Source organism: Octopus sinensis, linkage group LG6 (assembly GCF_006345805.1).
Source record: "Octopus sinensis linkage group LG6, ASM634580v1, whole genome shotgun sequence".
Taxonomy (NCBI): Eukaryota; Metazoa; Mollusca; class Cephalopoda; order Octopoda; family Octopodidae; genus Octopus; species Octopus sinensis.
In genome coordinates this window covers 19,945,892-19,958,302 of record NC_043002.1, presented here as the reverse complement: position 1 = coordinate 19,958,302, position 12,411 = coordinate 19,945,892, and the positions used below count along the sequence as shown (strand labels likewise).

The 12,411-nt window shown below is 36.6% G+C and overlaps 1 protein-coding gene across 4 annotated transcripts in view; it reads right to left on the bottom strand.

The window, feature by feature from the left end:
• LOC115213346 (leucine-rich repeat protein 1-like) overlaps window positions 1–12,411 on the bottom strand; it is a 115,656-nt gene that overhangs the window by 45,466 nt on the left and 57,779 nt on the right. The window contains exon 1 of one of the 4 annotated variants that reach the window (XM_029782281.2): window positions 10,709–10,924. The exons of 2 other annotated variants lie outside the window; for them this stretch is intronic. The gene's annotated coding sequence lies outside the window, so the exon portion shown is untranslated. Of the gene's footprint in view, window positions 1–10,046; window positions 10,129–10,708; window positions 10,925–12,411 lie in introns of those variants that run through there. One more of the 4 variants, XM_036503687.1, reaches the window with a different exon arrangement.

Below are 12,411 nucleotides of genomic sequence, written 5' to 3'. Positions count from 1 at the left end.
GCCCTGAAAAGGGCTTTAATGCATTCCCAGAGTATATAGAACTTAGGAGGAAATACTAATAAGGTATGTATACTAAAATCGTGAAGCATGTTACGTAATAACAAGCTAATCAGATATGAGATAATAACAATTCAAAGAAAATAACTCTGAAAAGGGCTTTTGTGTGTTCCCAGAGAATATTACCCTCAGGGGCGCTAGTGTTGGTATATTCGTGAATAAGTCACTAACCGAAATAAGTGGATCTATTCTTTAGGAAAATACTATTTACTTCTTTAAGGGTTGTACAGGATAAATTGTGAAAATAACTCTAACAGTTCAAATACTAAGAAATAAGCATACTCAATTTGATTTACACCAAATGATTTAGGAAAATGAATGGGTTATTTCCCTTGGCTATTAAAATGAAATATATTAGATATATATAAGGATCCCTTCCAAGGGCTCTATTATCGATTTTTTCAACAATCTGAGTATGCCATGAGGTTTCCACACAAGTTCTACTCACATGTCAAGTTTCATTAAAATCAATAAAACAATGTAGGAGGAGTTAGCTAACAACTTCACAAACACACCTATAGACAGAATTTCCCACGTATGTAATATATATATATATATATATATATGCCTATATGGGTACAGGATCCCACCAACTGTGTAAACAACATGAAACACGAAAACAAATGGGTTAAATACGCAAACGAGAGAAACAAATGAAAAACAGGACAACACACACACACACATATATATATACATATATATAAGCACATGACTTATTGGCTAGGGTGTGAGTTTGATCCCCACAGTGTGTTGTATCCTTGAGCAAGACACTTTATTGTATGTAACTCCAGTCTACTCAGATGAAAATGAGTACCAGTAGCAGCAGCTCAGGGTTAATCTCACAACAGACTAGTGTCCTGTTCAGAGACATTCTCCCTTTCACTTAAACATCTCAGAAACTGAGATGAGCCTATTGGCTCCAGACAGATTTTACAGAATACAAAGCATATTTTAGATATTCAATGTAATTGAGTAAAAGTTGTAAATAAGTATGACAATTTCATGTTAATGTTTTCAAGCATTAATCACAATGAGCCATCATGATTTTATAATATCATTATCATACAGTACACAAAATATAATTAGATAAAAAAATTTTAGATGACAGCACTACAATTTGATGCAGAATGACGGTGATAATGTAGAATTTACATGTTTATGGATAATTATTAAAAATGTCGCCAAAGATTGTAAACCAAATATCTGTAAAGCATGCAGTGGGATTGTAATGAGAGAACAGAAGTGAGTGCATGTGTGTGTGTGTGTGAGACAGACAGAGTATATGCATGTATCCACAAAAAAGGAAAAGCTGGATAACTATACAAGCTTTACTACAAACAAAATACAAATAAAAGAAAATCAACACACAAATACAACAGATGTAAAATAAATCAAATCTACCAGGATTTAACCATTGCATAATTTTTTAATCTGGCATTGAAGGTTTTCTCAATCACAAGCAGAGAGATACCAAGCACTGCCTGGCTATTGTATCAAAGTAACATCATGCAGCAATGTATTGGGTTGTCCGGAAAGTTCGTGACGATTTTTAAAGGAAAGAAAAAGGTCAATAAATACTTGCTATTACATCTTTAATCAACCAAATATGAACCATTTTGTTGCACGATGCGTCTCCATCTTTCCTTTAACTTGAAAATATCCTCTTCCCAGAATTGAGGTGGTTTCATGGCAAAGAATTCATCAAGGTATCTTTTTACATCATCCAAGGAATTGAAATTTTTACCATTAAGACTATTCTGCAGAGACCTGAATAAGTGGAAATCCGAAGAAGCAATATCTGGTGAATATAGAGAGTGGGGTAACACATCCTAGCCAAGCTGCAGCAATTTTTGTCTGGTTCCCAAAGCATCAAATGCCGAAAATGAACTTTCTTATCTTCCATTTTAAAGGGTTACAGAATTAACACAGGTTATAGGAGCATTAATCTTCCTCCATGAAAAGATAGCTTAAATTGTGCTCTAAATGGAGATGTAGTCAAATCCTATTTTATGGACTCAACCATGTTCTAAAATAAGTCGAAAGATAAGCTACTATAAATCAGCACAAACTTTCCGGACAACCCAATACTAATTTTGACACACTTTACAAACTCATTAACTAATAAAATAAATTTCTGCTTCTTTTCACAGAATAGGTTTTGCCCTATGATTCTTTGATAAAGAGGCTATCAGGGTTTTAAACTCTTGGATTACCAAAATGAAGCTGATCATAATTTTTGCATGACAGTTTATCCATGCGTTCAACAACTTTTAACAATTATCTTTGAGATACCTTGGTGGTCATGATGAAGCTGAGGCTGAGGGAAATGTAAATTTTAAACTGAAGTAGTATAGCAGTTGGTTTCAGGGGAATTCTGGGAATGAAACATATCCAGCAAATTTCCCTAACAAGACACCCAGGACATGTGACATCTATTTGATGGTGACTCTCATACCATTCCAAACTCTTGGAGGATCTAGTTTATAGTTTGATGGAGATTTGGCTATTTTTTTTTTCTAGGTTCACACTAGAGGTGACCCCTCTCATTAGGTCATATATAGGGTGTTCAAGCCAAATTTGACAAATTTTATGTCTTCTTTTTTCTATGAAAAGTTTGATGTATTGGTGAACAGTCAGGAAAGCATAAAGATTAAAGTTGTAGTTGAGAAAAAGTTAGCTGACACAAAGGACTGGAAGCCATCTGAATATTGGGAAAGAGTTACCTGTGTCATGATGATTTTGGCTGCTCGATGTTCTGTGAAACCTGTAAAGGCTGTAAGATGTGAGATGAAAAGCTGCGATGGAGGCTACAAAGACATGACCAGCAGGAAGGAACACAGCAAAGCGTGACTCCAGGGAGGATGATGTCATCTCACCCCACATCTTTGAACAGGTCTTTAGGCTCAATTCAGATGCCTATGTGAAGCTGTTGGAGACTGTGGTCAAATCCTGGTGGAGAGGGTTGCTGCTGGAAGACCATATGTGTGACAGCAGCATTCAGCTCCTGGCCATATTTCCAGAAAAAGTCAGAAGTGGTTGTCAGAGAATTCCTATGACTTCACCAGTCCCAATATTTGGCCTCTAATTCCCCTGATTATTATCTCATGGATTACTATGTGTGGGGCACAGCTGAGAGAGACACCAACTGCTCTACCTGCAACACCAAGGCCAAGATGGTAGCTAAGATCAAGGTGTTCGAAGATCTCCCCATGGACACAGTGAGGAATGCATGCATTAGGTTCCAGATCCAACTTGAGGTGATGGTCAAAGCTGAGGGTGGATACTTTGAGTAAACTGTTATCTCCCAGCCATAATATAGTTGATACCTTTTTGATTTTTTAAAAAATACTTTTATTTTTGAATGAGCAGAAGATGGTGTGTTTATGTTCCACATAAATAGATTGGCAGCTATATAGATCAACATAGGTTGAAAATAAGTGTGGGCATCAGGAGAGCATGCAGCCATAGAATATTGCCACAACATAAGTCTTACCCAATTCATACCAGCATGAAAAAGCAGACATAAAAATGAATATACTTAGTGTGTGAGAGAGAGGATACATTTTTACTCTTTCCACTGCTCATTTCTATAACTAAACACGACATGCTCCTACTACCACTAACTTCTACAATTGCCATTTTTCTCATTACATTCTGCTATTTATCACTTTTATCACTTTTCCTCTTTCCACACTGTCTTTCACATGCTCTTTTTCTCCCCTCTCATCCCCAGTTCCCTTTGCCACACCCACTCTGTCATACCTGCAATCCCATATGGACACAACACACAGCGATGAGGACGACCTTTTGTAGAGGACAAAGCAAGCACACTAATATTGGTGCCATAATAAAATACATCCAGAATATACTCATTGACTGAAGACAACACAGGATGGAGAAAACCTTTTAGTCCAGCCAAGGACATAACAATCTCATTAGTGTTCGTACACCGATAAAATGCACCCAATGCACTCTGATTGTAATGAACCATCCTACACATGTCAGTAGAGAAAGCGAGGTATAAAAAAAAATTCTATGATGGTGCTTATGTTAACTGGTATTTGAATTCGAGGTTATTATGACTTTGTAATTTAGCAGTCCCAATATGCACATATAAATATTGTCAACCTCAAACAATCTTCAAAACTAGAACAAAACTAAGTACTGAAATGCATGTAGTCTGGTGCTCTACTTTTCCACACATTCACCATATGCTAGATAACAATCTAGCCTCAACATCCTGCTAAAAAAAACAACCAAATCTTCCTTATATGGAAAGGACATATGGAACAATGAAGTTGCGAAAGAGAGAAATTGAATGGTCATGGATTTGAATACCTTTGAGTATAGGTTTGTTCAATTACAGCTGACTTGGTGTTAAAACAGCTTTCCACTGAAATTAATGTATGTAATTTATATGTTCAAACACAACACACATTTTTTAATGTCCAAGAAGCCTCTGTGTCACACTTTGTGAGTTTATCATGCAAACAGCTGACAGTGTTTTCAAGTAAAGCAAAAGGAAATTCCTAAAGTTGATAACAATGCCTATGTCTAATCATCATTACTTGAATATCTCCATGCACACTCACACACAGACACAGATGCATATGTACAGGCAGGCAATTGATTTACTAAGAACAATTTACCACCACCATCCACCACAAAAATACTACTAATACTACACTACTAAATGTTAAGTAACAAAGAGTGGAACGTTTCATAGATGTAGGAGTTTAAAAGAGAAAAAAATTCAAGAAAGCAAGAAAACTATAAACTGATTCTTATGCACATTAATGTATGCATGTGCATTTCAAATTGAAGAATATTTGTTTGAAGCAAATCAATAGAGATTTTTTGCTCAGCTGCTCTTGATGCTAACAAAGCTTCTTGGTGATACCAGTCATGATGATGGTAATATCAGAATAAATAAATAAACCTTTAAATAAGGAACATAAAGATTTTTTTTTTTTTCTAATTTTCCACTATAAAGCAAACTGAAAGATTTTTTCTGTTTTCTCTAGTAATAGTACATATTGTGGAGGAGCATGGCTTAGAGGTTTAGGTGTTGGACTCATGATCATAAGATTGTGGTTTCAATTCCTGGACAAGGTGATGTGTTGTATTCTTGAGCAAAACACTTCACTTCATGTTGTTCTAGTCCACTTAGCTGACAAAAATGAGTAATTCCTGCAATGGACTGGCATCCCATCCAAGGCAGAAACATTTATTCATGACGGAAGCCATCCCTATGAGTCTATATGATCCAGGAAGGATCTTTATCTTCTTTTTTTAATAATACATACTAAGAAATGTATGCTGTATGATCAGTAGTCTGTGTGATGTTAATGCACTGAAATATGGGTCATGACTGAACAAACAATGTGAGGTTGATAGTATGGCCCCAAAGTTTGGACAACATTAACTTACAGAAAATGCTGAATATGAGCAGAGTTGAGAAGTAACTGGTTACAAAGTGGTATTCTTTTATTTCAGTCTTTTGGACTGTGACTATGCTGGGCAATGCCTTGAATGCTTTAGTTTATCAAACTGCACCCTAGGACTTATTTTATGTCTGGTATTTATTTTATCAGTTTCTATTTTACTGGACTGTTAAGGGAACATACAACATGCACTTTCACTGACTGAGCATGATGACAGGTGCATCACATATCTCATTCCATTATCAATGGCCAAAGTGCCAGCAGCTGTTAAGCAGAAGGAGACAATGACACAAGCATGGAGACAAACATATATGGACTGGTTCTGTTCAATCTCTCTACCAAAATTCACTCACAAAGGCATTTGTTGGCTCAGGGCTATAAAAGACACTTGCCCAAGGTGCCACACTATGAAACTGAACCCAAAACAACTTAATTGTGAAGCAAACTTCACCACATAGGCATGCCTAGAGAGATTTGCTCTTCAGGACAAATCAGTTAGCAAGTTTCTGATGTCAAGCGTTTTGGAACATTCAGGGTAAATGCAGAAAGGGACACTGAGGTGCACAGAAAACTTTGCCTTGAAAGCATGCAATGATATGAAGAATATCTGGACATCTAACCTCTTCATTTAACTAAAGAGATTCTTTACAACAACTGAAGCAATCACCTTCAATGCATGAAATTAAACCTAGAGTTGCCTGTCATTCAAATCATCCAGGAACAGACACATGGGAGGATACATTGTGTGTATCCTCCTAAAATCATAATCAAGATTTTGATGGAGGCCTATGGTGACTGCTGATAAGCTTCAGCCACTCGTAATGGAATCAGATATAAACTAGACATGTCATTGTGCTTGATGAAAAGGCAAGTTATAGTCAATTGATGTGGATGATGAACATAAAAGCATGATATAGTTGAAAAAGTGCTACTACTTTGAGGTAAAAAGCAGAGGTAAATCATCATCGTTCTAGCATCTACTTTTCTATGGTTGCATGAGTCTGACGAAATTCAATGAAGCAGATTTTCTGTTGCCAACTCCCACCTGTTTCCAGGGAAGATAGTATTTCCTCCACACCTGATATGTTTTCAAGGAAGAGTGGAAACAAATGACACTGCCTGTATGACAGTGACACCCATTTACAACTGTCATACAACATGCAATGTCAAGACAAGGAGACATACACACACACACACACACACACATATTCAGTAATCCCTCGCCATATGGCCACTCACCTATCATGGTTTATTATTTAAGCTTACGTCAATTCCTCTGTGGTTTTGTTTTACATTTATAAAATAAATATATACAAATTATAAAAATAATAGAAAAAAATATAAAGTACAGTACTGTTTCTACTTTGCAAATTTTCACCTATCAAGTGGGGTTTGGGAACGTATCACCTGCGATAGTTGAGGGATTACTGTATATATCTACATGATGGGCTTCTTTCAGTTTCTGACCAACTTCACTCACAAAGATTTAGTCAGCCTGGGGATTTTCTCAAGGTGCTATACAGTGGCACCTTGAGCAAAAGTCATCTACTGTAACTTCAAAATTATGTGGTTGAGAAGCACATTTCTTAACCACACAGCTATGCTTCCATTTAAAGTGACAAAGATGAATTTCTGGGTGGACTTCAATCATCAACTTTTCAGTTAACAGCTGAACACACGCTTTGTGCCACTGCATCCAGAAAGGGCCGCTTAGCTGATAGGCATTCCATCATTGACAGACATGGTCCAGCTTCTGGCCCACAGGCATGCAGTCTCTCCTTTCCATCTTTTCTATTGCTACTATAATGGGCTCTTCTTCTTGGAGCACCCCAACCCACTCATCACCCTTGCTCCACTCACCTGCCCTTTCCACTGCACTAATCACTCTTTTACTTGTTTCAGTCATTTGTGTGATGTAACTCCACCTTTTTATCCTGGCCTCTTCAAACACTTTCACTCCACTCCACACATTTTTTCACCATACAGCTCAATCTGAAGCAAGAGTTTCTATGACTTCTGGATCCATTCAAAGTGACTTCATTGTATATATATTACATACATATAAGAGGGATGACCATTAAGTGGACATCCATTATGCTAGAAGTCGACCCCCTATGGTCTTACCACTAAGAAAGGAATGTTCTCAAGATATTAATCAAATTAACATTCAATTTTTCACCCTTATTTTAAATAGGAAGGGCATCAAGCTGTAGAAACACTGCCAGATCTGACTGGCCTGGTGCAGCCTTCGGGCTTCCCAGACCCCAGTTGAACCGTCCAACCCATGCTAGCATGGAAAGCAGACATTAAACGATGATGATGGTGATGATGCCCCACCCGTGCTGGCATGGGAGGAGACGTATAATGATATATATATATATATATATATAAATAAACCTCCCTCAGTGCTATACCCCTCAGTGTTAATGGTCTTGTCTTGTGCCGGTGCCACATAAAAAGCACTTAGTACACTCTGTAAGGTGGTTAGCATTAGGGAGGGCATCCACCCATAGAAACCATGTCAGACACTGGGGCTTTGCACAGTCCTATGGCCCACTGACTCCTGTTGAACCATCCAGTCTATGCCAGCAGGGAAAATGGACGTTAAATGATGATGACAATTATCAAGAAGTATGCCAGCTTCATTTGCACCTTTGACACTTCACCTCAAAGCCATCATAAATACTAACCATTCATAAGGATCTTGCTAGAAATAGTAACCAAGTCTATCTCAAATTACAGCCGACTTGGCTGGTTCACATAGGAGAGTGTATGAGTGATTGTGGTATGTTTCAAACTTTCCTGCCCTATCATACATGTGATTAGGATTCTATCTAGAATAATGTAGTCTTTGATACCACTTTTGACCATATGGTTTGGGGTTAAACAGTAGTAACACCATTCAAAATGTATAATTACAGACTGTATACTCACCTCCCCGATACACACAGAGGTTATGAAATAAAATCATAAATTAAATGACAGGAGACATAAGGAGCAAATTTCAGGGTCACAATTTGATCCAGCTTTTAAGTAACCTAGCACCACTAATGATGAACTCAAGCAGTTGGAAACAGCAGCCAAATCTCCAGCTTACTCTATTTAAAAGAAGGACACACTGTGATGTACCTAGGTATATTTCGCCTGAAAACACGATGGATTGTTACAGATGGAGTTATTTTGAAAATAGGTTTGCTCGATCAAGGTTTATTTGGGACAAACAACAACACACTTAACAACCTCTATTACATCCTCATATACTTACTGTTCATTACATGTTGGAGAATCAACGCTGTTGTATTACAGCCAAAGTTCTAGTGTACTCACTACCAAACCCTTCAATCACATATGGACTGCTAGAAATAACAGTCGAATTTCCCTCAAATCACATCCAGAAAGTTTTTTTTAAAAAGGAAAGAATGTGAAGGAATGTAATCCTAGATATGCAAAAAAGGAGAGATGGTCATTGCTGGAATGATTTTAATCACAGGTCTATTCGATCAAGATTGATCTGGGCTGAAGAATAACAATTATATATAGAAGATGCATAAAAATCGACCACTGCAACTCCAGACTGGACTAGATTATAGCATACTCTTTACTCTTTTACTTGTTTCAGTCATTTAACTGCGGCCAAGCTGGAGCACCGCCTTTAGTCGCATGTATACTTTAATAATTTATCTTTCAAGTGGATGACATTAAGTTATTTCCCTCAAGTTTTAAATTGTTTTGCTTCGCCAGTGTATGTATATTTTAGTATAGAAATAATTATTTCTCTATCTCCATTGATCTAGAGCAGGGGTCGACAAAGGGCGCCCGAAGGACCCCCTACGGGTCGGTGAGGAATTACAGGTGGTCGATGATAGCCAAGGGTGCGAAAGATCAACTCACCCAGATGAACTGCTTGAAATACTTAGCGCCATGCTCACCCCTCACATTGATGTTGTCAATTTCAATAAAAGATATTCCGACAATATGATGTTTTTCACATTTTCTAACCGTGAAAACAATTTCATAAAAGTTAAAAGTTTAATACAGTATACTCGTACAAGAAATTTTAAACGTAAAAATTATGTCATCTTCAATAGAATTTAAGTTGTCGTACATGTATATTTTAGCTAACATTTTAATTGCCAGCATCAGTACCCAGTACGCATTTAAGTTATGGTTCGGTAGCGTATTTAAATATTTTAAACGAGGGTGGTCCATGCGGAAGGAGGAGTGATTAAAGGGGCTAGATGCGGAAGGTGAAGTGGCTAAAAGGGTCGATGGTCGAAAAAGTTTGGCGACCCCTGATCTAGAAACATGTGAATATCTATGCTTTCTTGAGGAAGTCTTCTAAGTCCAGTGTTGTTATTATGTCTGCTAAATATCAAACTTTCTTTCCACTCGCTACATTACCTATTTCCAATATTAATTAATTGATACTTTGGCGAGTCAATCAACCTCAAACGTAATTTTGTTATATTTTACTTTAAGGAATGTATGTTGTTACCTTCACTTTTATTGGGTTTTGTTTAGCATGGCTGAATAATGTTTGCTCACCTCAATAGGTCATATTCTAAATAAAAAATCATTGCGTTCGCCTCAAACCAGACAACGCAACTTGACCAGGTCAACTAAATAACTACACAAAGTGTGATACGTTTGTCAAATTTGTCTGACGAAAAATCAAAGCACATTTGAAATGCTAGAAATAGCAGCCAAATCACCTGATAAAACCCGTCAGTCTTTAAAAAAAGTAATAACACATTTTAGATTATTTGTATAGTTTCACTGTATTTTGAGTGGAATGAGATGATAACGGCTAACTTGAAGTTAAACAATAACGCATATTATATACATTTACACGTAACAAGAGGAGGAATCATTACAATATCAATTTTATTCGTTCCAAGCGTACGAAACAGCAACTAAATTTCCCTCGATATTTGTTTTTTTTTTCCATCAGTGTTTGTTGTTGGTTATTTAAATGAAGGAAGGGCATGTGGACCAGTGTAATTCTAAATAAATTATATATGTAATTAAGAATTAAGAAGAAACGGACACAGTGGAAAAGTTGGTACAGGGCTGACCTGGGACGAAACATCAACACGACACGATAAAAGTGTTAAAACACAGTAAAATAAACAAAGAGTTTACATTCTTCTAAAGTATTTTCTATAAAAGTTTTAAATTTAATTACAGTATAAACATTAGAGACTAACCTGTTTGTTAAGAAGCCTCTGCCAATGAATATTTCCGTAATTAACGAAGACATGTCAACCTAAACATATTTGAAGAAATGCGGGAAAAATCACACTGCGAACTATTTACAGACTTCTATATTACTACGCGTGAAACTGATCACTAGCAGAAGGTTAAAAGAAAACAATCTCTTTGATGTAAATTTTTCACGAAAGCAAATTGCAATTTTCAAACGCTTTCCCTAAAGTTATAAAACTCTAATATTAACGTCGGAACTTGATTATTGGAAAAAATTTTTATCTGTCAGGATATATAAGAAAAAAAAATCCTTTTCGCTTGCTATGCAAACACCCATATGTGTGTGATGCGGTCTTAAGCGTCGCACGAAGACTAAAATCGGAGCAATCTGCGTTAATCCGAGTCCTCTGACAAGACAGCATACATGTAACTATGGAACACCATTACTGACACAAAAGTGCGATTTACTTTAAATTGTGATTTTAATTAAAAAAAACGTCTTCATATAGATATGTGCACGTATAATTTATATATAAGCAACATTTTCGTCATCAAGGATTGGAATATATAATCTTCAAGAGACCTACAAATAACAGAGACAGTTTTTCATAAGACCTAAGGCTCAATTATAACTTATAAAGTACACCTGAGCTCTGTATACATTAAGTTCATTATTATTATACACTCGCAAGTATACATGCATACATACATACATACATACATACATAATGAAATTATTGTATACAGTGCTCAGGTGCACTACAACTTGTGAAAAGTGCGTATAAAGCATATGCAGTAATGTACAAATGTCTGGAAAGTGAACAGTATATGAGTCAGACACATGCTTGCGTGTGTATGGAGGGGAGAAAATATCAATCTTGAGAAATTGGGTTTCTCAAAACCAGAATAGGAAAAGCTGATACAAAGATTACAGATCCAAGCCATCACTGGAACTGTAAAAATTTGTGGAACTTTCCAGAAGTCTACCATTTAAGTATATATGTGCATGTCTAGACATGCAACTATATGCATGAGAATACATACATAGAAGAAAAACCAACTAGTATGAACATGCACAGATTACAAATACTGCACACATACATGCACAAATACCCTGTTGATGTTGAAATTCCAATGAATGAGCTTTGGATCTAGGTTAGAAACCGGCTGTTTCTCTATTGACAAGAAATCTTGAAATAAAACTGGAAAATGATAATATACACACATAAGTACATAAATATGCATGTGTGTATGGGGGGTGCATATGCATTCACATCTGTGCAAATGAATGAGAACTTCGCTTCGTAGCCATGAGGTCTTGGGTTCAATCCCATTGGGTGACATCTGGGTAAATTTTTTTTCCCCGACATTTTCTTTAGCTTTGGGTTGAACCATATCTTGCGAGTGAAATTGGGTGCAGAAGCTTGTCAGATGAATTCCACTTGTAATTTAAAATAACAACTTTATCACGCTGTGTCACACTGATTCTGCTTGAGAATTTCATTAAAGGTTCCTCTGCATGTGGAATATTCAATCACAAAGCCACTAATTCAATGAGCAGGTAATTCAGTTCATTAAACAATTTAATATTCATCATCAGAGCTGACAGAGAACCACTAATGGAGGTGTGTGTGTGTATGTGTGCAAGCATGTGTGTTCAAATCCATGATAGCTATCTGCTACAAAATTATTAATTACTAGTAGC